This window comes from Giraffa tippelskirchi, chromosome X (assembly GCF_054371585.1).
Source record: "Giraffa tippelskirchi isolate mGirTip1 chromosome X, T2T-mGirTip1v1.2.pri, whole genome shotgun sequence".
NCBI lineage: Eukaryota > Metazoa > Chordata > Mammalia > Artiodactyla > Giraffidae > Giraffa > Giraffa tippelskirchi.
In genome coordinates, this window is record NC_137289.1 from 64,452,695 (window position 1) to 64,476,324 (window position 23,630).

Genomic DNA, 23,630 nt, shown 5'->3' on the forward strand with positions numbered 1-23,630 from the left:
GTAATTGCTTCAGTTTGGGATTTAAAAGAGTAGTGCAATATCACAGAGAAATAACCCAGCACAGAAATGGATTCCAAGTGTAGAAAACATATATCAGGTAAATACTACCGTCAAAATACTTTGTGTAAGATTCAGATGTGTTCATAAAATAGCATACTTTGTTTAACGGATTCATTTGGTAATGCAATATACACAGCTATACAGAAATTACACACTTATTGACACAGAATACAATTAAAGCAACTAAAAAAGTCCTGCCCCGCCCCTGCCCAAGTGGTTGAGATAGATATTCTTTTACAATGCTGATAGCAAAATGGAGAGTTGGCATAATCTTCTGGAAAGTCATCTGGTAAGAAGAACCAAGAGTCTCAAAACAAAAAGTATGCATTTTTTTTGACCTAGTAATGCTGTTTCTATGAATCTACCATAGGAAATAATCTGAATCGTAACCCAAGCTTTATGCTGTATTCCATTCAACACATCATTTTTTAAAAGGAAGCATAACACTTTAAGAGATCATATGTAATGAAGAGATCAAATGTAGAGAAATGAAGAGGTAAACTATGGCATCTACTTAAAATGGAACACTATGCAGGCATTAAGATGTTTTCACGATGTGGAAATATATCTTTGAGTTAAAGTTATGAGAAATGAGAAACAAAACTCTCTGTACAGTATTTCAACTATGTAAAAATTTTTCTATAATCTAAATGGTACTCTATGGTAATGTTAACAATAATTATCCCTGAGTAACAGAATTTTAGATGTTTATTTTCCTCTTTAAAACTTGCTGCATTTCCAGATTTTCTAAATTTACAATGATTACTTTTCCAATTAAAATACATTAAATATGATTTTTAAAAGAAAGCTCTACCATCTGTTTTGATCAAAGTGACTCACATACATAGGTATAAGACTTTAATAAACAAATAAAGCTAAGAGTAACAGCCTGGAGGAAGAAATGGCAATCCACTCCAGTATTCTTGCCTGGGAAATCTCAGGGACAGAGAAGCATGACGGCTATAGTCCATGGGGTCGCAAAGAGTGAAACACAACTGAGTGACTAAGCATGCATGCAAGAGTAAAAAAGAAAAGGGATGAGAGAATAAAATTAGTAATAAAACGGGAGAGACACAAAACCATACAAGAAAAATTTAAAAAAAAAATAGAAAGGAATAAAGAAAATTGAGGACACAAAAGAAAACCCTTCCCTCATAACAAAGCAAGAACAATATCTCTTGCTTCAGCCAAGAAGATTTGTACTTTTCAACTGCAATCACTAAGAGGATGTTTATTCAAATATGTATCACTTTCTGTTTGTTAAAATAGGCTTCAACACACATCTCTATAGGCAGACATTTACAAGTAAAGCACACTGATGAGAGGGAGAGGTGAAGGAATATGGATTACCTATCACTCAAAGTTCTATGATTCACCAGAAAAAATAACCTTCCCCATAAAGAGTTTCTAACCATATTTCCTCCAGTTAAAAATTTGTTCTCAAATCCTAGTGTATTCTCACTGATAACACAATGACTGAATTATAAAAAGCACTGGACTTTGTCTTAAAAATTACAGAGCAACCTAGGATCCCATGCAAGATCAACACAAAAACAACCACAGAAAAACAAATCAACAACCTAACAATGAGAAGAGAATTTTGACAATTTGTAGGGTGACAGCATCATTTTAATGGTCACCAAGTAGTATAAATGAGTATGAAATCAGTCTACTATCTTTAAATAATGTTCACATGACCATACATACATGCACACATAGATAAATGTACAGAGAAATCTAGCTAAAGTTCGAACTACAGACACGGTCAAGATGAACTAATTAACACTAGCATTAATTGGGACTCTCTAGGTAGTGTTCAATCTTAGGAACTCAAGGTAATTATTCACTGAGTGTCTACTGTATATAAATCACAATGTTAGGTACCATAGGTAAAACAAAAACAGTCTTCGCCTTCAAAGAACTTTAAAAGGGGAGAATGCTTACTAACCTCAGTTAGGTGTCACCATTACAATGATTCTTTTATTCAAATACTGAGTTATATTCATTTCAAACCATTACTGAAGATGCACTTTGTATGGCATTTGTGCTTGGTGTTAATGAACTGATGCTTAAGAAGACAGTGCTCAAACTGGAAGTTGAAAATATAAATCTCAAGGAGTTTACAATATTCACTGTAGGCCAAAACCAGAGAGACTCATTCAATGGATACATACTGAGCAGTTCCTATGGGCTCAGTCTGCTGAAACTGAGAATCTGGGAGTAAACCAAGTAAACAATGGGCTCTACTCAGGTGGTTCTTATTTCCAAGTAATATGAGTAGAAAGGGAGTAGCATACAGCTGTATGAGAACACAGAAGGACCCGACCCCAGATGTCCAGAAAGACCACATGGAGGAAAGAATTTCTAAGATGAAACTTGAAACATAAGCAGGAATTGGAGAACATAGGAAGAAGCTTGAGTGCGATTTCACAAGTGAGGGAGAGACTATGACAACTCAGTGAGGGGAAAAAATAAAATGTGCTTTACCGAGAGGAAATGAATTTATTTGCTAGGGAGCAGATGCTGCTGAAGTAAAGACAAGCTAAGGCCTGTAGTCCCTTGAAAGTCCCAATTAAAGGTTTGGACCTTATTTAGCAAAGTGAAATCACTGAGGATTTTTTAGCCGCAATGCGACATGTTTAGATTTGTGTGGAAAGTAGAAGAAAAACAGATAAGAATGGAAGAAAAAGATTAGTTTGGAGGCTGTTGGTGGAATCCAGGTGAATAGGATGGTGACCTCAACAGGGAAAGTGACACAGCAAATGGGAAGGAAAGGACGAGCTTAGGAAATATTTGAGTAGTTAAAATCATGAGAATGTGGTACCAGATTGGAAGCTGAGAATGACGATTTGCAAGAAATCAAAGACGAAGGCCAAGTTTCTGACTCAGACATCCGGATGTATGGGGACAGGAACATATGTGTATATTTGTTACTGTTTTGTTTTGTTACCATTATGTCAAGACCTGTTTCCCTATAATTTTTACGTTGTTGATAATAGTTATTTTTTGCTTGGGGTTACCTCAATGGAGTAAAGATGACTATTCTAATTGTGGGCTTCCCAGGTAGCACAGTGGTAAAGAATCCACCTGCCAATTCAAGAGACACAGGAGATGCAGGTTCCATCCCTGGGTCAAGAAGATCCCCTGGAGAAGGAAACGGCAACCCACTTCAGTATTCTTACCTGGGAAATCCCATGTACAGAAGAACATGGTGGGCTACAGTCCATGGGGTCACAAAAGAGTCATACATGACTCAGTAACTGAAATGCAACAATTCTAATTGTGCTTTCCTGTTACAGTCTTTCACTTGGAGACAAGTATGTGTTTAGTGTGTTCATGCGTTCTAAGTCACTTCAGTCATGTCTGACTTTTGCAACCCCATGGACTGTACTCCATCAGGATCCTCTGTCCATGGAGATTCTCCAGGCAATACTACTGGAGTGGGTTGCCATGCCCTCCTCCAGGAGATCTTCCTGACCCAGGAATTGAACCCACATCTTTTACGTCTCCAGATTGGCAGGCAGGTTCTTTACCACCAGTGCCACCTGGGAAGCCCAGAAGACTGGTATATCTCGCCTAAACCTTCTCTCTTAGTCTTTCAAATATTTCAGAATGAGAGAATATACACAAAACACTAAAAGTGTTCTGGTCCACAGAACATGATCAGTACAATTTGTTAAGCAGCATACTTTGGCATTAGAAGTCTGTGCCATTCTTTTCTTTTTTTTAATAAATTTATTTATTTTAGTTGGGGGCTAATTACTTTACAATATTGTAGTAGTTTTCGCCATACATTGACATGAATCAGCCATGGGTTTACATGTGTTCCCCTTCCTGGACCCCCCTCCCACCTCCCTCCCCATCCCATCCCTCTGGGTCATCCCATTGCCCCAGCCCTGAGCCCTTGTCTCATGCATCGAACATGGAATGGTGTTCTGTTTCACATATGATAATATACATGTTTCAATGCTATTCTCCCAGAACGTCCCACCCTCACCTTCTCCCTCAGAGTCCATAAGACTGTTCTATGCATCTGTGTCTCTTATTCTGTCTCGCATATAGGGTTATCGTTACCATCTTTCAAATTCCATATATATGCATTGGTATACTGCATTGGTGTTTCTGTGCCATTCTTATTTTCTCTATACCCTCTTAAGAATGAATTTGGCAAGGAGAATGTAAAAAAAATAAAAATAAAAATCCCACCATACCAGTTTTTGCAGTGTCATCTAATCTTTGATTATAGGCATACTAAAATGTAATGGCTAAAAGCATATATCACACCATTCATATAATTTCTTTTAACCATTGTATCAGACAAATGTTTTCACTGTTCTACAGTCTATATAAGTCATCTGAGTGCCTAACTAATATTCTCCTAGGGTTGGATCATAATTTAGGCATTCCCTTCTTCTTGGAATTAAGGTTTATACCCACCTCGAGTTTCCATTAGTATGAACAATCCTGTAAGGAATCCCTTTTTCCTTTCTTTTGGATAATTTCCTCAGGATAAATTCTCCAAAGGACTATATAATAGGGAGTAAAAGCATATAAGCATTTTGTATATTCTGTCCAACCACTTTGCAAACAGATTTAATGCTACCAGCACAATACAGTAAAGTACAAATTTCACCATATTAGATAATGTCGCTCTTATCATTCCAACTGAATAGATGGAAAATGATACCTCATTTTCAAAATTTGCATTTCTCAGTTGGTATGTTAAAATTTTCCCCATTTTCCTGACTTTATTTCCACTTATGTGAATTATCTATTTCTTTTGCACATTTATCTATCCAAACCTAAATGTCTACATCATGCTTTATGCAGTGCTTAGATACTAACAACATTAATCCCTTGTGTGATAAAATTGTAAATATGTTTTTGTTGTTTTTTTATATTTTCCATACAATTTAGCTTTTATTTATTCAAAGCAGTAAATCTTTGCTTCTGTAACTTCAATTACTTCAAATATTACAAAGTTTGCACTTTGATATTTACTTTCAATCTATGATTGTGTTATACAATATGAATTATGGAGCTATTTTTCTCCCCAGATTTATAGAAGTAATGAACGGTGTTGGAATGCTTATCTCCTCTCCTTATATTATATCCTTACAAAATACTTTTTCTTTCTCTCCCTTTCTCCCCTTAACCTATCTATCATATATTTTTTAAAGGTTTTTTTTTTTTTTGGCTGTGCTATGTCTTCGATGCTGTGTGTGGGCTTTCTCCAGTTGTGGTGAGTGGGAGCTACGCTTTGTTGGGAGTGCATGGGCTTCTCATTGCAGTGGTTTCTCTTGCTGTGGAGCACAGGCTCTAGGCACAGCGGCTTCAGTACTTGATTCACAGGGGCTCAGTAGTTGTGGCTCACTGGCTCCAGAGCACCGGCTCAGATGTTGCGGTACATGGGCTTAGTTGCTCCAAGGCATGTGGGATCTTCCCAGACCAGGGAACAAACCCATGTCCCCTGCATTGGCAGGTGGATTCTTAACCACTAGACCACCGGAAGGCCCTCTATCTATCATATTATTGGACATTGTTTTCTCCCACTTACTCACATAAATGTCAGTGCTAATATAATCTCTCTCTTTAAAATATTTTAATGCTTTAACTTCATATGGGATAGTTCCCTACCACCAAAATATTGTCTCTGGTTCTCAAAATAATATATTCTTGCTGGTTTCCTTTTTTCCATATATAGATAACAATCTTGTCATATTCAATTCATTTAAATGTCTGTTTTGATTTTATTATAAATATGTTGAATATATAAATTTAAAATGAGAAATTTTTATCTTTATGATCTTTATTCATCCGATCTAGAATTCATTGTCTTTACACTTATTCTAGTGGTTTTCTATAGCACTCAAAGTGATATAGAACCATTTATGTGGATTATATACATCTATTAAGTTCATTCAAGTCATTTTATACTTTATTACTATTTTGAATGTGATCTTTTTCATTGTGTCTTTTTTAAATTTGTGGTTAAACACACATAACTTAAAAAAATTACCATCTTAACCATTTCATTGTGTTTTTTAACTGGTTATTATTGTCATGAAGGGGGCTTCTCCGATGGCTCAAGTGGTAAAGAATCCACCTGCAATGCAGGAGACACAGGTTCAATCCCTGTGTCGGGAAGATCCCCTGCAGAAGGAAATGGCAACCCACTCCAGTATTCTTGCCTGGAAAATCCCACAGACAGAGGAGTCTGACGGGCTACAGTTCATAGTGTACCAAAGAGTCAGACACAACTGAGTACGTGTGCATTATATTGTCATAAAGAAATGCTACTGAAGCAGATGACATTGCCAAATATTAAATTAAAATTTTAATATTTAATTTAGGTACACAGTCAGTAAATGACTCTTGTTCCTCCTGACTCTCAAAATTCTAGCCTTCAACTGGAAGATGAGACAAAAACAACACGTGTGACTCTGGCCTCTTTGACTTCTAGCCCAGGGTTCTATTTTTCAAGATTTTCTTGGTTATATCAATCAACCCCTTTATCTGTCAATAAAAGGAGAGAGGTGAACATATCTGTCATGTTGCAAATACATGTTTCATGCTGCTAGTATGTTCTATTAGGTTTATATTGGCTTCTTCCAGGCCAATACACTTTCAATTTGCAGGTTTGCTTATGACCAAGGAAACTTGAAATATTTAAGATCCTCACCGCTGCCTGTAAGTGGTTTTGAGATTTAGCTTTCCTGTCATGCCCAATATACATCAGGTAAACATCCCTTGCTGGGATAGGAACTTGCCCTGAACCCTAGCTAACTTAGCATCATGCTAAACTTCCCCCTAGAAATTAAATACAGCACCCTACATTTGAATCCTAAAATTTGGCAAGTGTCTTTCCTCCAAACTGAGGCAGGAGGGAGATGGGTCCGCCCAGGGAAAAGCAGCTGTAGTTCATCTACTATGGACAGAAACTCTCAAATATCAATAGCAGGACAATCAAGAGAGGGGGCTGGGTCCTGTCCGGATAAAAGATAAGAAACCACATATTTCTCATTCAAGAAGTCAAGGAAAACTGCCTGACTAGAAAGCTCCTTGGAGGTCAAAAAGGGAGGGGGCACCACCTTATAGTAAGTGATGTCAACCTACCCATAGGCATCTTTGCAGGAATCCATCTTGGCTAAGAGATGTACATACACACATGGCAGGATTCTGAGGTATACCAAACATGGACTCAGAACCAGCAAATCAATAATAACAGCCAGAGGAAACCCAGAAGACATGAGTCATAAAAGTGATTCAAACCACCACGAGGGCGTGACTCCCTCTCTGAGTCTGCCTGTGTGTCTATCCACATGTACTGTATCCTTTTCCTCCTAATAAACACTTTACTTGCTTTACTACTTTCTGTCTTTCTGGGACTTCTTTTCTGCCAAACCAAAGGGCCAGGTCCTTATCACTGACCACTGGTCTGTGGTTAGGATTCAGCTATCTCACTTCTGTTATCCGACCTTAATCTCTGGCCTGGAACCAAAATCCTGCTTTAAGCCACTGCAGGAGGAGGCCACGCAAGATCAAAACCACTGATCACCTGGAACCACAATACTGTGAAAGGTCTGCCTAGAAGATCAAGTGCTGCTACTGCTAAGTCGCTTCAGTCGTGTCCGACTCTGTGCGACCCCGTAGACGGCAGCCCACCAGGCTCCGCCGTCCCTGGGATTCTCCAGGCAAGAATACTGGAGTGGGTTGCCATTGCCTTCTCCAGTGCATGAAAGGGAAAAGTGAAAGTGAAGTCGCTCAGTCGTGTCCGACTCTTAGTGACCCCATGGACTGTAGCCTACCAGGCTCCTCCGTCCATGGGATTTTCCAGGCAAGAGTACTGGAGTGGGGTGCCATTGCCTTCTCTGAGAAGATCAAGTAGCTACATCCTACTGATCACATCAGGAGACTCCTTGGATACTGTCAATAGGCCAGACCAAACGCTACTTCCCCACATCTCTTTGAACCTTGATTTTATCTATAGCTACCCCACATGGAATTCAATTAAGTTCCAAAACTCTAATGAATGGTTGTCAATTTATTCCCCTTCCACTACTGGCCTTCCTGGTGGCTCAGAAGGTAAAGAATCGGCCTGCAATGCAGGAGACCTGGGTTCGAACCCTGAGTCAGGAAGATCCCCTGGAGAAGGGAATGACAACCCACTCCAGTATTCTTGCCTGGGAAATCCCATGGACACAGGAGCCTGGCGAGCTATAGTCCATGGGGTTGCCAAGAAGTGGACATGACTGAGCGACTAACACTTTCACTACTGGTCATTACATTGGTGGTCACAGTATCCTCAAGGCTGAAATGTGTCAATAGATCGAAGACATAATCTGTATCCACTGTGAATCACTTTCTCTAGTAGAAGGAAATACAAAATTAAACCTACCTACATTATGTACTTGAAAAGAATCAAATGTACATTGTCATTTTATTTCATATACTATTAAATATCTTTGCATCCAAAGATTTTATCATTGGTATATCAGCAAAAAAGAATTCTAATAGGTATATACTTTGCTTCAAACATTTACTGACATAATAATAAATCATTTTAACAGGAGGAGAAATTCACAATTTTTTTAAACACATATAGAGTTAACTCCCTCTACTGGATAAATTACTTACAGATTAGCTTCCTTATAATAAGTGTACTTGACATTACATAGCAAGTTATAATTTATAAAGATTTTCACATATTTTATGCTATTTAATCCTCATAAAAACCACATGCGATATTCGGGGCAGATAAGAACAGAACAAAGAAATCAAGGTCCAACCAAGCTGAGTGTTACGCACGCAACTAATCTCTGGAAACAAGAGACCTCAGGTGTTTTGGTTACTCTTGGTCAATGTTTATTCTGCATCATGTATAGAAGACTTTTTAAAGAAAAAATAGGTATATAGTGAAACTATATGTAATTTTGTTCCAGATTTTCCAAGTCTCCTATAAATGCATTATCATATTTCATAATTTAAAAAATAAAAAAAGATAAAAAAATTTTAAAGATAAAATTACTATGTTGCCTCCCCCCAAAAAATATATATATATATAGTACTTCCTGACCCAGGAAAAAAAAGAAATATTAGGATGTTTGAATGGGAAGATACATCTAACTACGTAAAAAAAAAAAAAAAAAAAAAAATCAGCATAATTTTCAAAAAGGGCTTCCCTGGTGGCTCAGTGGTAAAGAATCAGCCTGTCAATGAAGGAGATATGAATTCGAACCCTGGGTCATGAAGATCCCCAGCAAAAGGAAATGGCAACCCACTCCAGCATTCTTGCCTGGGAAATCCCATGGACAGAGGGGCCTGGCGGGCTACAGTCCATGGGGTTGCAAAAGAGCTAGACATGACTTAGCAACTAAACAACAGAATTTTTAATAAATATGTGAAACACACGTAAGATTACCTGGTGTAGCACCTTTAAAAGAGGGGTTTTCTATGGATATTAACATACATTGCAGGAAGATTTTTAGAAATTTTGTATTTAAGTGGATTTTAAGTGTTTCTTTGAGAAATGGACATTAGCCGTAGAAATAGGAGTTTGGAACTTTCACTGCTATGATAAATCTTTTTGTAAAAGTAATAATTAGCAATTACTGAACATTTTTTAAAAATAGGTAACTACTATTCTTGAATATTTTTCACTATTTCCTATACAAATGGAAAGAGTACACACCTGTAGATGATGTAAATAAACTTGAGATGTTCCAACAAGTACTGTAACATGTATACTCAAAGAGCAATCGCATTATATTCTTGAATAATACATCGGAAATGAAATACTAAGGCAAGTATTTTCAATCTCTCCCTAATTTAAAAACAAAACCAATCCGAATTCAGAAGGATACTTGCTGTTTCTATCTCCTGATCTGATGAGAATGTGCATATTTTTCATTTCACTGGTTATATTGAAGAATTCTCAAGTGCAAATACAATGGTTTTTGTTTCTTAAGGTAATCCCTTCAACAACACACACCAGAGACACTCAATAAATACTGGTTGAAAGAGTGAATGACTAGGTACAGGAAGCTTTGAAGAATTAGAAAGTTGTATTTCCCCCTCTCCACCTCTCTGCCATTTTTTTCCCTTTTAAAAAAATCTTAAAACGAATATTCAATTCTTCTGAAGTATACAAATCTAATTAATTAGTACCTGTGCTACTGGAAAAAAGCACGAAATTTAAAGCAAAGAGTGCCACCACAGTTAAGAGTGTACCCCCCCAAAACATACACACAACACTTGTAATCTATTTTTAAATTCTAACTCATTTAGCAACCATACAGTTTAACTTGGTGAGAACTGGGGTGTCCGAAGGCAGCTAATAAGACACCTCTTATCACCCAGAAGGCCCAAGCATACAGTCTTAGAAGAGACAAACTGATACTTGTTGTTGGATAAAAATTATCAGTAAACATTTCAATTATGAGTTACTTGGGTTAAAAGGTCCAACACCCAGTTGTGGCTAGTCTGCTTATTAAATGACATGGAGACTTCAGTATCACAGTGCCTTCTTATGAGCATCTTTCATCTTTTCATATATCCTCCCCATCCATTCCACCCACTCATATGTTAACAGATTGTGTTAGTAGCTCAGTCATGTCCAACTCTTGGTGAGCCCATGGACTGTAGCCCTCCAGACTCCTATGTATGGAATTGTTCAGGCAAGAATACTAGGGTGGGTTGCCGTTTCCTTCACCAGGGGAACTTCAAACCAGGGTCTCCTGCATTATAGGCAGATTCTTTACAGTCTGAGCCACCAGGGAAGCCCGTTAAAAGATAAGATCTTAAGTATTTGTTTTTCCACATTCTGTTCTTAATCAACATAGCCATTGACATTTGGCTGGCTGCTATATTTCCTTCCTAATACTCCCGTTTCAGGCAGTTGAACCAAAGTGTGGCCTAGTTTCATTCAACATAAAATCTAGATACAGTAACATGGATCTTCTGCAAGGTTCTAATATTAGCATACTTTGTTATTTCCATGCTGCTGTAGAGCTCACAATGTTTAAGCACCGTCAATTCTTAGCTTTGATTATCCTCCATATCAGATTCTGTTTATATATATATATAGAAGTATTAGACTCTAATTTGCCCACGTTGAAAAATGTTCTTCCTAGTTTCTTTGATTATCTAATCCTTATTCATCATTAAAGATGCAGCTTAAATATCATTTCCCCAGGGAAGCTTTCCCTGTCTTCCCAAACTAGGCTACTCTGGGGATTCTCCAGGCAAGAATATTGAAGTGGGTTGCCATGCCCTCCTCCAAGGGATCTTCCCAACCCAGGGATCAAACTTAGGTCTCCCACATTGCAGATGGAATTTTTACCATCTGAGCCACCAGGGAAGGCCCTCCTTTAAGCACTTAGGATAATTAAAATGAACATTGGTTTTATATTTGTCTCCCCTGTCTTCATGAAAATACGGACTATTTATTTAGAAACTAGAAGGCTACATACACTGTACTCTCATAAACTACATACAAAATAAACCCAATTCGATTTTAAAGGGTTTTAGTGACAAAGCTAGAACCTCAGCTCTCAGTTCTAATTTGGATAAAATATGCTTAAATGTGAATTTAATCATACTATAGTTTCTCTGATTAATGAAGAAAAACCGTCAGACTGTTTCAACAGTTCAGAGAAGGTCTGAGTAGATATAAATTTCTAATTACCTTACAGAGATATCCTAAACAACAGAAACAGGAACTAATCATGAAATGCAAAATTTTTTTAATTTAAGAAATTTAAAGTGTAGAACATGGCAGAAATTAGATGAAGAATTTCAGAATTAAGAAAAAAGCCTTGATTTAAAGAAAAGACAGTTGCTGTAAAATATTCATTCAATACTTCAATTTTCATCTCAGATGCCTCTAAGACATGCCTAAAATACAAAGATTATGTGTTGAGCCTGCTACTTGGTTAGGATTTCTGATTTTTTGTTTTTTAACTAATGGCATTTCATTTCAAAGTATGTTTGTATAAAACCCATAATAGAACAAGCTATGCTTGGCAAAGAAAGAAAGGTTTACATGGTTTTTATCCTGCGTGTCACTACTTTGCACATTTTTGTTTGTTTCCTTTAACTGCTGCAAAGATAAATGAGGCCATTTGAATTTTTGTTTTGATACAAATTTTTGTATAGTATATTAGATTTTCTCATTGTGATATAAAGGAAATATCTAGTACCAGGAGAAAGACTTAGCTTTGGATTAAATCGAATAAGAATACAGGGGGAAATAAAATTTCACCATTACTGTAGTACCTAATATTTTTATATATCATATAAGGTGACACCAGTAATGTATTAGTGCTGGTATATTATGATACAAACTGAAGTTACCCACAATAATTTTAGAAGCACGATTCTTCAATTTCAAAAATAAATCTAGAGCTAGTATATAGATCTTCTTTACTTAGTTGTCAAAAGCAAGCACTAAACATTTAAATCTAGTATATGCATATCACATGTGACTGACTTACTCTCCATTAAACCAGGAAACATAAAGCAGCTTTCAAAAACTAAAACAAATAAAACACTATAGTCTTGATGTGCAATTAACCCATTGTAGGAACTATAATAGCAGATTCAGTAAATAGTAAATGACAGAAGATGGGTTCAGAAAAATATTCACAATGCTTAAGAAAGATTTACAGCTATTTCTGAAAAGTAAAGTCCTAAAACAGGGAAGAGTAAGACATTGGTGAATCTATTTAGTAGTATAGGCATCTTTGAAGTGACTGTATCTGAATATATTAATGGGAAATGGGAATTTCTCTTTAATGTGAGAACCAACAGAACCTGGGGTGATTTCTTTTTTTTTGTCTTAAGATAAATAGGAGTCTTAAACAGGAAAACGCTGTGTGATCCTGCCAACTCTGAAAACTTGAAAAGGGCATCTAGAATAGGGCTGTAAGCTAGTAGAATCAAAGGATCAGAACTTAGCATATCTAATGCTGTCATATATAAAAATCACATTCTAATAATATTGTTTATTATTGATGCTTTCGAATTGTGGTGCTGGAGAAGACTCTTCAGAGTCCCTTGGACTGCAAGGAGATCAAACCAATCAATCCTAAAGGAAATCAGTCCTGAATATTCACTGGAAGGGACTGACGCTGAAGCTGAAGCTCCAATACTTTGATCACCTGAGGTGAAGAGCCAACTCATCGGAAAAAGACCCTAACGCTGGGAAAGACTGAAGGCAAAAGAAGGGAGCAACAGAGGATGAGATGGTGGGATAGCATCACCAAATGAAACAATGGACATGAATTTGAGCAAACTCCAGGAGATAGCAAAGGACAGGGAAGCCTGTTGTGCTGCAGTCCACGGGGTAGCAAAGAGTTGGACATGACTTAGTGAATGAACAACAACAGTAATGTTTAAAGTAACAGTATCCAAGTTAATTTGTGTCTATAAAAATAAATATTTTAAGCTTCTTGGAAATACTCTTATACAACTAATTTACTAAGCATAAGAAAAGCATACAAAATGTGTCATCTATTAGCAAACTATAGTATTCTTTGACCCCCTAATCCTCCACTCCCCTGCTTCCCAGCCTAAGAAATCTAAAAATAAATTTATACACAGTGGGTGTCTTCAGAATAGCCTAATGGAAAAACACTAAGTGGCCTTAGAGCCTGAACACCAGAATCAAGTCCCAATGCCTCCATTTTCATCCCTCTGAACCTATGGAGGGATATTAAACAGGGATAATAATCCCTGAACTCCTCAGTGGGTTTTTTGAGATTCAGATTTATTTAAGGTAATTTTTGACCTGAAACTTCTTATAAGTAATATCATTATCTTCTATTTGCATTTGGGATCCCTTTGGCAGCTGGGGTCTAGAGTAAGTCACAGAAAAGCCCATTTGCCAAATGCCGATTAACAAAAGGATCAATTAGCAGAATTCACAAGGTGTATCACAAGTGTTTTTTCTCAATTATTTTTAAAGTTTCAAATGAGTTCCATTGAAATCAGGCAATTCTCATCGGGGCTTGAACCCATGTTCTTTTTACCTGAGATCACACACCTGATCTCAGGACTTAAGGTAGGGTTTTTGATATCTCACTGCAGAAAGAATTCAGGGAAAGATAAAGTGATAGGTAAGAAGTGGATTTATTTAGAGAAAAACAGAGTGTGGCCCATCTCAGAAGGCAAGAGTAGCACCAGGGTATGGGGTTGTCAGTTTTTATAGGGAAGGGTAATTCCATAGGCTAATGAGTGGGAGGAGTATTTCAGCTACTTCGGGGAAGGGTTGGAGATTTTCAAGAATTTGGCCACTGCCCACTTTCTGACCTTGGCACTGCCATGGCATTAGTGGGTGTGTCAGTTGGCAAGCTAATGTATTACAAAGAGCATATAGTGAGGCACAAGGTCCATCAGAAGTCAAAATCTTCCGCCATCTTAGACCTGATTGGTTCTAACCAGCTCTTGTCATGTTCTATGGCTATGTCATTCTTTTAAAGGTTGTGCCCTTCCCCCTTCTCTCTGGTTTTGCCATTGGATTGGCAGAACAAAAGGAAACTGAGGAGTTGGAGTTCTAGGATTTTGGAGACCTCAGCCTCTTAACTCTTCCACCTGAGATAGGAGGAAAAGGGGCAGGACACAACAGCTGGATAATGAAGAAAGGGCCCAGCTATTGGGATGCAATAAACACTGGCTGGAACCAGCTGAAATCAAGGTGCTTTGAAAATAGTCTGGTTATCGGCCTCTAGTTCATTATACCTTCATTGTAATACTAGAAATCACTACCTCTTATCCAAAACAATTCTGAGGAGGCCCATACAAGGCCAAAAAAGTGGACAGTGGCCCAATTCCTTGAAAATCTCCACCCTAACCCTAAGTAGCAATAATATTCCTCCCATTCATTAGCCTATGAAATTACTCAGCCCATAAAAACCATGGACCCCAGGACCTGGCTCTGCCATCACCTTCTGAGAAAGACAGCATTCTTCCCTGTAGAATGCGGGTCTCTAAAGTTACTTTCCCTTTACTCTGGCTCACTCCAGGGACCCTCATTCAGTGATCCTTTATAAGGGCTCCTGCAGGTCCCAGGACATTCCCTCTTTTGCAACACATCCAATCTCCTCCCTCAGTCTAGTCCTCAGACTTATGTTCTTAAGGATTAGCAACCCAGACCAATATACCAACTCCCCTTTGTATCTTTTCCTCTGCATTGAATCCCCCTCCTTACCCCAGATCCCTCTAGCCCAGTGGCAAGGAGCTGGGTAAAAACAAATATTCCTCAAAATGCTGTTACGAAGACAGTATGAAAATGAGTCAAGTAAAATCTCAGACAACTGTGAACACTGACCAAAAAGCACCGCATTCACTTTAAGCACTATAAGCCGGATAGTAACATATTCAAAAGAAGAATACAACTAATAATTTTAAGAAGTATGTTCCTTAAAACAAAGTTTTGGTAAGTTGGATCAATTTGACCAACAAGACACTTGAAAAAGCTTAGAAGCACAGGAACCATTTGCTAATGGTGTTTGAAATCTTCAGGGCCTAGCACATTCAAAAGACATTTGATGTCTGTTTTATTTCAACCTGTTAAATTTTAATTAAAATCAATTACAACTGCAGGTTTAAAATATGAAATGCACACATAGCTGACATGCTAAAACTAAGAGTTCTTACAGGTAAGTAATATACATTTTTAACTCAGTACTAACTAGGAATCTGAATTTAAAAGTTTTAACTATCATAGCAAACAAAATATCACCATCAGTCTGCTCTGTGATTCATCTACAGCACAATTCGTAGAGCACATGTACAATTAGTTCTCTTTCAAAATCCAAATACTGATTAACCAGAATGACTGTTTGGCATGAATTATGGTATGTTGCAGTAAATCTAACTTTCACTTTAAACTTTTCATGACTGCACTACCTTTTTTCAGTTATTTAAACCCATGCTGATAACAATACTTCTGAAAAAGAAGCAGCCACATTCCTGCTTCAAAAAGTACATTCCAGAAAGCAAAGATCTTGCTGCTTTCTCAGAATTATCATTATGAACAGCAAGTATCACTGTACCTCACAATGGAATGGATGGGGAGGAGGGGTGAGAAAGATAAGATCTAGGCAAAATCTTTGCTCATCTCATTACCTAATCTCAGAATTGAGATAGCATGCAAACCAAACATTATTTGCTTTATTAATTTATATTTCAGTTGCTCTTTAAACTAGCATTAATAAATGTAGAAAATCAATCTGTTTGAAAATAACTTTGTTACATGCCTCAGAGAATGAAGCAATTACTATGATTAAAATCATAAGACATAATAATAGTTCTTACTGACCTCGGACAGTTCACACAGAGACAGACACTATGGGATGAGAATCTGGAATAAACAGGTAAAAATGAAGAGCTTCTACTTTTCCCCTTTCTAGGCTTTCTCCGTGAATGAAGAGCAAATTGAAAATGAAATAGGCAAAAAGCAGGAAACATGGTTGCCTCTTAAAGTATCTACCAGCTGCATAACATGATAGTAGTTAAGAGAAAAGATCCTTGAGTGAAATTACCTGGGTGGATCCACTTAACTAACTACATATTCTTGGGAAAAGTTAACCTCTCCATCCCTCAGTTTAGGCCTCTATAAAATAGAATACAAATATTACCTTCATTGAGCGGTAGTGATAAAACTGAGCAGGACCCTAAGGAGGGCCCACCTGGGCACAAATCCTTTCCAGGTCTCCAGTTTCTACTTTGTAGGAAATAAGCTTCATTCAGCCTCCAAGATCTTGCCTGAATATTAAAGGTCAGTTTCAAATGGTTGCTAATCTAGGAAATGAGGGAATACAGAAACAAAAGAGGAGCCATCTAGAAACACTAGTGCAGCAAAGGCTGGTTTCTCCCCCAGAAATATACATAACAAGACGTTTGAGTTCTCCTGCAAGAACTAAGGCCCCACCCAGATGGAGGCTGGTAACTTAAGGCTGAGCACAAGATTCCTGGAGCACTGCCCTGTTACCTCAGTTCAGTTCAGTTCAGTTCAGTCACTCAGTCGTGTCCAAGTCTTTGCGACCCCATGGACTGCAGCACGCCAGGCCTCCCCGTCCATCACCAACTCCTGGAGTTTACTCAAACTCATGTCCATCGAGTCGGTGATGCCATCCAACCATCTCATCCTCTGTCGTCCCCTTACTTCACCAACAACCAATCAGAAGAAAGTCACACACTCTGCAGCCCTCACCCCAAAGTCTGCCTATAAAAACTTCTCCCTGAAAACCACCAGGGAGTTTGGGGTTTGGGGGCATGAGGCACTTGTTTTCCTTGCATGTCTCTGCTCAAAACTCGGATGCTTCAGTTTGTTTGGCAGCATTGTGCATGGGGCATAGAACAATGCTTGGTACACAGTTAAGTGTTCAGTAAAGATAACATATTATTAATTATCTCATCAGGCAAACTCTCTCTGGATTATGTCTATACTTAACAAAAAATGCTTTTTTTAGATATGAGATCAACTTGATGCAAATTCACCATGTTATGACAGTTAACACTATAAGGATCCAGTCCAATGAAGGTTTACTATTTCCTGTATCAGGAGTCCCTAGTCGAAATAACTGAACCCTAAGGAAAGAAATATCACATGGTGTCAAGGAATAATTTTCCCAGTTTTTTTTTTTTTTCCTACAAGAACAGAATTAGAAATGATGGGAAAGCATGATGTATGAGTCCCTTTAGTGCTACATTAAAAAAAAAAAAAAAAAACAATGGAAGCTTTTCTAATCATTCTACTACACTTTCCTAAGAAAGTATTCTACATTTGTAGAGACACTAAAAGGTTACTGAGGGCTTCCCTGGTGGCTCAGTGGTAAAGAATCCACCTGCTAATGCAGGAGACACTGGTTGGATCCCTGGGTTGGGAAGATCCCCTGGTGAAGGAAATGACAACCCACTCCACTATTTTTGCCTGGAGAAATTCCATGGTAAAAGGACCTGGCAGACTACAGTCCGTCTGCGGTCACAAAGAGTAGGACATAACTGAGCAACTAACAACAACAAAAAGTTACTGAGCTATTAAGCAATATAAAGGTTACTGCATTCTTCTGAACAAGCGTTTTACATATACTCTAAGTGAATAGAAAAGAATTTGTTCATTATCCATTCACAGATAGTTTTTGGAATATTTTCCATGTAATTATTTTCAATCCAAAAGTATTCCAAATTTCTGGTAACTTCATCATTCATGAGGAAAGATTTTTATCAGGTATCAGTTCAGTTCAGTTCAGTCGCTCAGTCGTGTCCGACTCTTTGCAACCCCATGGACTGTCCATGGAATTCTCCAGGCCAGAATACTGGAGTGGGTAGCTTTTCCCTTCTCCAGGGGATCTTCCCAGCCCAAGGATTGAACGCAGGTCTCCCGCATTGTGGGCAGATTCTTTACCAGCTGAGCCACAAGGGAAGCCCTTAAGTAAAAGGGCCATGGCAAATAGATAGGGAAAAACTGGAAACAGTGGCAAACTATTTTCTTGGATTCTAAAAATCACTACAGACGGTGACTGCACCCATTGAAATTAAAAGACGCTTGCTCCTTGGAAGAAAAGCCATGACAAACATAGACAGTGTATTAAAAAGCAGAGACATCACTTTGCTGACAAAGGTCTGTATACTCAAAGCTATGTCTTTTCCAGTGACAGTTGGACCATAAAGAAGACTGAGCTCCAAAGAATTATGCTTTTGAACTGTGGTGCTAGAGAAGACTCTTCAGAGTCCCTTGGACAGCAAGGAGATCAAATGAGTCAATCCTAAAGGAAATCAACCCTTAATATTCATTGGAACTACTGATGCTAAAGCTCAAGTTCCAATAATTTGGCCACCTGATGTGAAAAGCCAACTCACTGGCAAAGACCCTGATGCTGGTTAAGATTGAGGGCAAGAGGAGAAGGGGGCAACAGAGGATGAGATGGTTACATAACATCACTGACTCAATGGACATGGGTTTGAGCCAACTCAGAAAGATAGTGAAGTACAGGGAAGCCTGGTGTGCTACAGTCCATGGGGTTGCAAAGAGTTGAACATGACTTAGTGACTGAACAAAAACAAAAAGGGTCAAAAACAAAAAATGTTTAAATTAAGTAGATAACAATAAATAAGAATATCTTTTTTCTGTTTTGGTCATGCTGCATGGCATGCAGGATCTTCGTTCCTCAACCAGGGATGGAATACGTGCCCCCTGCATTGGGAGCATGGATTCTTAACCACTGGACCACCAGGGAAGTCCCAAAATAAGAATATCTTTACTAGTAATCAGAAAAAAACAGTATCATTAAGTCTCGGCCCTACGCAAACAATGGGCATCCTTGGAGAAAGAAATACCTTGAGGGAAACTTTGAAAACAATGTTCATGCTTTACATACCAGATTCAAACAAATCTTTTTTAAAATACCTGAAAAATACATTACATAAAATCAGAAATCCATCATCCCAATGTTATTTGTCATAAATAATGTTCTAGATAATAATTGTGATAACTAAAGAAGAGACAAGTGACAGTTTTGTTGGCATTTAATGAAGTTAAGATTTAGGATATCATTCTCTTACCTTGATCCCCAAAACTCTTATGGAAAAATCATCATCTCTCCTATGACTATCATTTATCACTTAAGAACCTCTCAGCCAAGAGGCTTGTGCCTTTAAGATTCTCTTCAAAAAGATAGAGTATCCCAGTGCAGATGGGGAGGGAGGTGGGAGGGGGCTTCTGGAAGGGGAAAACATGTACACCCATGGTGGATTCATGTCGATGTATGGCAAAACAAATACAATATTGTAAAGTTAAAAAATAGATAAATAAACTAATTAAAAAAAATAGAGTAAAAGTGAATGCACTTTACCATGAGCCTTCTCAGTTTCCTACCTTTTCCCAAAAATATTGTCAGCAAGGCAGACATGAAAATTACTTTAATGATATGCTTAATGTTGACTGATTTTGAACAAACTATCAATTTACGTACAACAGGCTGAAATGCATGAAATCACCAAAGAGCTCAACCCCGTATCCATTTGTTCAACAAAAGCACTTACCATTGCTTGCTTTGGGACATGCACATTGTTAGGCATTGTAGAAATAAAGATTTGGAATATGCTCTGAAGATTTACATGAGGTATAGCTCTAGAATAGATTAGTGTGGGAAGAAAAAAAAGTAGTAGCTGACAAAGACATAAAAAACATCATCACCATCATCATCATAAAATGTTCCTGCCTGACAACATACATTTTCACTTAAAATGCTAGGGGAGGGGGACTTGGAGAGCAAGGGCATAATCCTATTTCCTCTCCATTAACTACTGACCTAGTTACTATACTGTAGAGAGAGAACCACCTTTAAAGGCTATATATATAGGATCACATCAGCAAGGTAGATGGGACAACACAAATGATCCAATTTATTTCACTACCTTGTGCAATTCTTCAACATCATTTTTAAAGAGCAGCCTTGGATCACTCATAAAACAAAGAGAACAATAACAACAGCAACCACTATTCATTGAATACTGATCACATGTCAGGGATGCTGCTCAGGTGCTTTACATACATCCTCTCTTAACCTTTATATCAACCTTCAAGGTAAGCACTATCTTCCACGTTAGAGATAAAGAAACTAAGGTTCTGTCACTCAGTGACTTGCTTATGGCGACACAGCTGTTAAGATGTAGAGCCAAAATTGGAATACAGATCTACCTGGTTCCAAAGTTCACACATTCTTTCCATTATCCTTCACTGCCTTGCCGACACTGCATTTAGTATCCCTTAAGGCAGCCATTCCATATCTGGGCATCTTGAGTTATCAGTCGCTTAGTTCTTTTAGTGATGTGAAACATGCCTCACAGTAATGTATTCCTTGGTTCTACTTATTCCTTTGGGGCCTGATCTACACCACACTTCTTTAGATACTGGAAACTGCTAGAAGGCCCTGCTATGAGTTTCTTCTTAGATTTTGTTTTTTCACCCACAGAGAAAGCAGCAAAGAATGAGGGCCATAGGGGTGGGGATGGGGACAAAGGAGAGGTAGCCACTAAAACAACAAGTCAACAATAAAAGGCAATGTATATATACACAAGAAATGCACCTAAGCCAGGATATCCTCTCTCAAGAAACACTTATTAACACAGTTATTGATTCCACTAGAACTGAATGTTCCAGCAGTTGCAGTGGCTATGCCATTAAAATAGGTACAATGCAGACCTCAAGTTAGGCATTCCAAAAGCAGTTGAGCTTTCAGACAGAATTCCTACTGTACTTTGAAACATAGGACCAAAATCTCTGCCAGATTCCCTTAAAAAAAAAAAAAAAAAAGACAACTAACTTTTATATAACACTTGAGACTTTACAAAATATGATTAAAGAACACTAAATATATCATTAGAAAAATATTAGCACTATTGACTAACTTAGCCAGAAGTTTCTGCAGAGATTCAAATGCAAATTATAGTACTCAAGACATGCATATTTTAGCACTGCTTGCTTTGTTAAATGTGGGAAATTAGAAACTGGACTAAATGAATATGAATATAACTGGATACATTTATATGTTTGTTTTAGTTCAAAGTTTAACTCAGGATATATTGCAAGTTTCATAATTGAGGGAATCAAACATATATAACATATAGTGCTATCATGGAGATCTAAAGAAATGGACTGCTTGAAGTAAAACCTTTTTCTTCCTGCCACGGTCAGGACTTTTCACACCTATAAAGCACTATAAAAGGTGCTTTTGCTACACCATGTAATTTATATTACGTAAAATGACAAAGACTAAAAGTGAAATATAAAAACATTCTTGCCATATGCAAATTGGTGTCAAGAGCTTCATTGAATAAAATTCATCCCAATTAATAATTATAAATGTACAGTTTCCCTTCTTCATTATTCTACATGGAATAACTATTTGTTAATTGGGCTTAACAGAGACAGAAACAGGGAAAATTATTAATCATCTCATTAAAGAAAAGGGTATCACATCTCTCGCTGTCTTGTGAACATGGAAATGGTGCCTCATCATTAAATCAACTTCTACATACTTAAACGGAGAGCCTGCTCAGATGGTACTGTTCTTTACTTTACCGATGGCTTATTCTTTTCCCTAGCAGTCAGTCTTGGTTTTGGCTAATAGGATTAATGTCGTTTTAATCAGGTAGTCACTCTAGTGTCTGTGTGAAAAGTAGTCAGTTGAAGGGAAGCAGAATTTCCACCCCAAAGTATGTCACTTTGGCACGAGCATCATTTTGACACGCTGCTGCTACTGCTAAGTCGCTTCAGTCGTGTCCAACTCTGTGCAACCCCATAGACGGCAGCCCACCAGGCTCCCCCATCCCTGGGATTCTCCAGGCAAGAATACTGGAGTGGGTTGCCATTTCCTTCTCCAATCATTTTGACATAAAGGCAATCAAAACCAAGAAGATTCAGAAAACCTCTTTACCTCCCCATCTCCTGCCCAGCTGCCCAAATTTACATTGGAAAGAAGGCCTGTAACAAGAAGAGAGCTTTGACCACAGGTCATCCCTGATGGCTCAACAGGTAAAGAACTGTATGTCAATATAGGAGACACAAGAGATGTGGGTTTGATCCCTGGGGACAGGAAGATCCTCTGGAGAAGAAATGGCAACCCACTCCACTATTCTTATCTGGAAAATTCCATGGACAGAGGAGTCTGGCAGGCTACAATCCAAAGATTCAGACATGACTGAGTACACATGCACCTTTTTACCTAAGCAGCTTATCTGCATAACAAGACAACCTTTAGTTTTCTAAACATCTCCTCTCTTCTTCCTGTGAATCCTCTCCTCTGTATCCTCCAGATCTCTAACTCTGTCCTTAGCTCAGGATGTTATATAGGCTTCAACTGCCTGAATGCCTTTGGGTCTCATATTTATGGCATTCCCAAACACCCAAAATTAAATGTTTTTCTCTTGTTTATGTGTTATGTTCATTTGATTATTAGACAAACCAAAGAACCTAGAAGGGTAGAAGAAAAATCCGCCCCCACTACACAGTGTATTATTTGCAAAGGGTTGAATACCTATCTTTTCAGAGACGACACATCAACTTCTAAACAGTATTCCACTTATAAACAAGAACAAGTGATATTAGACAGCTATCACTTTAATTTGGGAGAAAAACTGTAATGCTTCCTTAAGATATTTACAGCACTTTCTAACTTAAAAATCTGGAAAGAAAATACGAGAAATTTATGACAGGAAGACAAAAATCTTTTTAGAAGGAGAGGTTTTTGCCACTAAAAATGTTTAATGATTAACTGCCTCCAGGATAAGTGGGACCAGGCCATATGTAAAACCAGGATTAATGATGGGGTAAGAAGAAATGTGTTTTCCATACCAAAGTGTTTTTAAATAAATCTTAAAATGTTATTTTTCATATATCATAACCACAACTGAATTATAAGGAGACTGTTAAAGCTTGCTAGCTTTTAAGACTTTTGGCTTCTGTAATGAATGGTGTGATCAGTGTTTTCAATGAATAGGGGTTCAGAGAGGGTTAGTGTATTTATGTGAAATAGTACTTCCTCTGCAATACGCTAAATATCCCT

General features: G+C 37.8%; 1 protein-coding gene and 1 long non-coding RNA gene across 16 annotated transcripts in view; one reads left to right on the plus strand and one right to left on the minus strand.

Moving 5' to 3' along the window:
- Positions 1–23,630, minus strand: part of DIAPH2 (diaphanous related formin 2) — a 952,992-nt gene that overhangs the window by 728,089 nt on the left and 201,273 nt on the right. The window lies entirely within an intron of this gene.
- Positions 12,882–22,382, plus strand: LOC145536283 (uncharacterized). Its single transcript, XR_014075734.1, has 2 exons — positions 12,882–13,307; positions 18,989–22,382. It is a non-coding gene; the product is annotated as an uncharacterized LOC145536283 (long non-coding RNA).